Below are 5,706 nucleotides of genomic sequence, written 5' to 3'. Positions count from 1 at the left end.
ATATGTATATATGTATAAAATACATAAATAAACATTTACAATAATTGTAAAATGCGTAAAACAAACATTAAAAGCAAGAAAAAAGCGTTAACTTCGGTTGGACCGTAGCTAGAATACCCTTCACAAGTCAAAAACCTTTTTAAACCTAAAAATAATTTCATTTGGTCAATTTGTTGACAGCTATAGGTTATAGTGATCCCATCTGAACAATTAGTTCGGATATTATTGTATTGTTTGGATAATAAGATGTGCCAAATTTTGTGGTGATATTTTATCAAATAAAAATGTTTTCCATACAGAAACTTGATTCCGATCTTTATATGACAGCCATGTGCTATAGTGGTCTGATATCGGCGGTTCCGAGAAAATAGCAGCTTCTTGGGGTGAAAAAGGCATGTGCAAAATTTCAGATCGAAGAACTGAGGGACTATTTCGCGTATATACTACTCGACTCAGCTCAACACGCTGATCGTTTATATATAAACTTTATATGGTATCCAACGTTTTCTTCTGGGCATTAGAAACTTCTTCGAAAACTCAATTTAGCGTGTTCAAAGTATAAGCCTAACTTGGAAGTCTGAGTACAGATGTGAAAACATTTGTTACTTATTATCCGGAAGTCGGAAAACTTTCTGTCATTCTTGTATGCTTTATTTATTGTTATTTACCTATTTATTAACCTTCATCATCTCTTTCTAAAATATTGTTATTATATTTTGTACATTTTTATACATATTTGCATGTCACATACCAAAAATAGGACATAACATAAAAAATTCATTTGAAAATGAACGCAACTGCAACCACGAAAAGCATTTCAGAATTAAAAAGAATGTCGAATTGCGAAGCAGAGGACATGGTGTCCTATGTATTTCCCCGTCCCCTTTGGCTCACAAACTGCGAGTTGCCGCAACAGAAAGTTCCTTCTGTGAACAGACACTAAAAGTATTTATACATTCATGAGCATAAAGGGGCAAATGTGCGCATATTACATACATATATAAATAAATCTTTACTTATGTATTTAAATATACATATATGAGCACAAATTTATATAATCCAGGGTGACCATTTATACATACAACTTATGTATTGCAATACGTAACTCGTACTTCTGCGAAACGAGGTTTAACGAGTTATAGGCATGTGAATGCCCAAATATGAGTGTGTGAAACCAGTCATGCTTCAAGCGATGATATGAGGTGCACCGTTAACGGGACGATTTTCTTTTATTATCGAATTTGCACAAAGAAGCACGCAATGGTGATATTAGTAAAATGTACGCAATGATTTCGCAATTTGAATATGTAAAGATTATCTGATTAAATGAGTAGATTATAGGTTAGGTAATATTATTTTGCTGGTAAATTTTTTACATATTTAATAACAGTTAAAGCATAGCATCATTAAAAAAGGTTTCGCCAAAAAAATATACATATATACAACAGGGGTATCCAGACCGAACTTGTTAATCGGGTAGTACGTTAGTTGATACTTCGTAAAAACATTTAACTGTGAACATACTTTTTGCTGTACATCAGTACTGGGTGTAAATTTTGTCTTAAAACAGCTGCCCCAATTATATTAAATACTTACTTTTGAAAAATTTGTCTGAAACTAATTTGAAGTAGACAGTCAATGTATTTTTTCGCAATGAATTAAGTTAACTTTTGAGGAAACAACGCAAAAAAAACAACTGAGTGATGTCACCAAGTAACGAAAAAACTATCATGCTTGCCAGTCTGGTACTTCGTTAAAGTGCGTATCCAGCTCTTAAGTAATTGCTCAAGAAAATATATACATTATTTCTTCGAGTAATTTTGACAGCTGGTTACGCATTGTTAGTGCTCCACATTAGAAGAGCAAGAGAGAATAAATCAAGAAAATAAACTTTGTGTGTAATATGTAAAAGATGCTAGATCTTTAAGGGTTTCAGGATTCTGATTAATTATTTAATGATTGTATCTCGTACAATATTATTTATTATTACATAGTTCAATTATATTAAATATTATCGTTTTGAGAGTTAAAATAAAATGAAAACTAAATGATTATTCACGAACGATGTTGACGCGACAACGTATCTACTCCGACTCTTTTTGTGTTGGTGCGCTCGTTCTTTTGTGTTGCAGGGATGCAATTATGCGGTTGACCTTACATATGTATGTATGTATTTGTGTAGTAACATAAATATTTTCATTGCGATTTAAGGAAAGTCGTTTATGATTGGTAAGTTTTATACAACATTTCAAAATGAATTACTCTTCATAATAATGATTTTAACTAAATCAGGAAGAATTTAACGAATACTTTGAATTTCCTTCAAAAAACAATTGTTGATTTCAATGTTTCTTCGCAAAACCAGGTTTGCCATATTCGCATTTTATTGAAAAAATGTGTTAAAAATTAGTGCTAGATTTCTTTAGTGGTGCATACCAGCACAAGAAAATTTACCGCAGGAAAACCGAACTTGTTACTGCAGGAAATTTTTTCTTGACCATTTCTTAACCGTTTTTTTATATGATGTTTTTACATTTCTTGAGAGCTGGATACTAGGCATTACTTGGTAAAACTATAATCTGCTAATTTTACAAAAACAAATCCCATGTAAAAAACTACCGAGTAACGACTAACGAATTAACAAAGCTGGTCTGAATAACCCTAATAATTTTATAACTAATGGCTGTTTGTGATCATCCAGCGGTGACTTTCACTAACGCTTGGAGTTTCAACTTATTTTATGAATAAATATTCTAGTGGCGAAGCTTTTTTAAAATAACAAAAAGACGTTGGGTCAGCTTTAGAATGCCGCCCCATGATTTCGAAGATAAAGGAGGTGGCCGTGGAAAACTAATATTTTTCGAGATATTTGCTTTTAAAGTTGGAAATTACCACTCTTTAAAGAAAGTAAATATTTTTTCGATTTAAAATTGATTTTACACTTTTATTTCCACAAACACCTCACTAATTCGTTTGTACATACTTTTTTTTTTATATATTATATAGTGCAAAAACAGTTTTAATTCAATATTTTACTTATTATTTAATTCTATTTATTTAACAATAACAAAGGAGTTTTAAAAAAACAAACTTGAACTTGAAGGCTGCCCACGAAAAAAGAGTTATATGGGAAAGAAACTTGATACACTCCAGTGCTGGGACAACCAAGGTTATTTTTACGCGAGTTTTAAGCGAAGAAAACTTGACGCTCCCTGGTATTTGACCGACCAGGGTTTCTTTTTTTTTTTTTTAAGCGTGGCCGAAGGCCTCCGCAAAAAGGAGTTTTACGCGAAAAAAACTTGACACACCAAAATGTTGGGCCAACCAGTGTTATGGAAGGCCTCTCACCTAAAATGAATTCTACGCAAAAAACTTTACACACACCAATGGCAGGCAATAAAAAGATTTTTTGCGAGATACAACTGCAACTATCCCGAAATCGTTATGGATTTGATAGTAGAATACGTTTGGCTAAAAGTATTGCCCACACACATGAGGATACGCTTGTAAAACTCGAGATACAAAAAATTTACGCATAAGCCTTTTCATTTTAGTTGCGTATGTGCATGTGATTTTCAAGTTTGCTTATTCAAAGTTTTTGATCCTATTTTGGGTATAATGTAATTTCTTTATCTCATTCAATTCACATACAACGGATGTCGAAAAGGTAACACTAACAGTTTGCACCATTTAGTTGTTGTTAAATAAATAGAATTGAACAATGAGTTTAATATTGATAAAAAAAAAGTTTTGTTTGCTCCATATAATGTAAAATAAATGTGTACAAACAAATTAGTGAAGTTTTAGGGACAAAAAATTGCAATATATAAGTCTAAAATTTATTTTAAAGCGAAAAAATATGTACTTCGAATGGTGGTAATTTGAACTTAACCTAATCTTTCTTATATACTTGAGTTTTTCCAAGGCGTCCTAATGAAATTATTTTCCACATTATCGGCAAAAAAATAAAAATTTATTGTTTACAAAAAATCAAAATTAAAAAATCCTCAATCAGGCAATAGTTTTTCATGTTTCATCTCATCAGAAAAATTTATTCGGAGATTGTAGTGTTGTATTCGAAAATATTCTATGCCGAATTTCGAGAAAAATCCCAAAAAAACTTGTCAATACAAAAACTTGATTTTTTTTTTTGTTTATTTATTTATAAAACCTTATACAATGTTATTAACATATGTACAACCTAAAACATGCAGCGCTAGCTTCAGAGGCTATCAGCTTGATTTTAATCATTCAGATTGTATCGTAGCTATATGCTAAGGTGGTGATCGCTACAGTTCGAAAACTGCTAGGCAGATTTCAATACAGCTGTTTTTTTTTTGATATATATTCACGCCGTTTGGCATCGAGTATTTTCGAATACAATACCACAATCTCCGAACAAATCGTTCAGATCAGACCACTATAGCAAATAGTTGTCATACAAATGGACTTATCGAAATCAAGTTGTTGTATAGAAACTTTTTTTCTGTAAATGGTATTATAGGTTCGGAGTAACCGAAGCCAACGTCTTTTTCTGTTTTTAAATACATTTCGTCATATTTAATGATACTGCCTAATTGCACTCAAGGAAGGGGTTTAAGGTCGATTATTTAGGATGAAAATTCAAATTTGTTAACTCAAGTGGTTTTATTAGGGAGTCATAAAAGCAAAAGATGGTTTGACAACGAGTATATGTATATGAAAGTGCTCTCAAGCCAACATTCGATATACTGCAGGAGGATTCTCTTGCCCTTGCAAAATGCTTGCACGATGCACGCATTGCATGAATTTCCAATTGGTGCAACGACACACAACAAAACACACACAGAAAAATATTTTCAATGGCTGTAAAATATGTCAGACCGAAACGCATGTTTATTTGCGTGCATTGACACGTAAAAAAATTATTGCAACCCTGTGTTAGCTGTCATTTTATATAAAAACATATTACACCGTTAAACTGTTGAGAAAGGTAAGTTTTAAATAGATTTAATTTTCTATTCATCTTCAAACAAGAAGTGGAAGGAGACTGATGTAGTCTCCATTATAGAGTTTTTGATGGAAGAGACTTAGGCTTATAAGTTGTTTTTTTTTTTTTAATGTTTAATCTAATCTTTTCAGGCTCCAATTACGCAATTGTTTTATAGACAATGTTTATAAAAATCGCAGTTGTATGTCTCATGGGATCTGGTGCGTTGGATGGTCCAGCATTTGAAGGCGCAGTACCGTAAAGCCAATGATTGGCTCGCGTCAACGGATGCAGGACTTAAAAATGAAGCTGACGTATGAACCATAGAAGGTTAGTATAAATTGATATTTTAATTTATTGTAGATAAATCATTTTTTAATAATTTTAGCTGAGGATAGCGTTACTCGTTGCTAATAACCTGCCTTCGCCTCAACTATGTCCAGCTAGTCCTGTATCAGAATTCGAAGTAGAATTCTTGGAAGAGGAATGTGTACCTGCCGCACCTTCGATGGCACCAATTTCCACCCCGATATCAACATTACAACGGTCAACTTGATCACCGAAATCATCCGTTGGACAGTTGGCGTCTATCCAAGCTGAAAGAATTTCTAATGGAAGCGAAGAAGTTGGAATTTGAGAAATATAAATTCGAGGTAAAAAAATTTGACTTAGATTAAAAAAATAGAAACTGATGATAAATAGAAGTTATTACAATTACAAATGAAAGAAAGAATGAC

General features: G+C 32.4%; 1 long non-coding RNA gene across 1 annotated transcript; it reads left to right on the top strand.

Moving 5' to 3' along the window:
- The first annotated feature begins 1,171 nt into the window (after window positions 1–1,171).
- LOC108978761 lies at window positions 1,172–5,655 on the top strand. Its single transcript, XR_001994132.1, has 3 exons — window positions 1,172–1,279; window positions 5,122–5,299; window positions 5,358–5,655. It is a non-coding gene; the product is annotated as an uncharacterized LOC108978761 (long non-coding RNA).
- Window positions 5,656–5,706: the final 51 nt, after the last annotated feature.

The sequence above is a fragment of the Bactrocera latifrons genome, unplaced genomic scaffold, assembly GCF_001853355.1.
Source record: "Bactrocera latifrons isolate USDA-ARS-PBARC rearing strain unplaced genomic scaffold, ASM185335v1 scaffold_1263, whole genome shotgun sequence".
Classification (NCBI taxonomy): domain Eukaryota; kingdom Metazoa; phylum Arthropoda; class Insecta; order Diptera; family Tephritidae; genus Bactrocera; species Bactrocera latifrons.
This window is presented reverse-complemented; position numbering and strand designations above follow the sequence as displayed.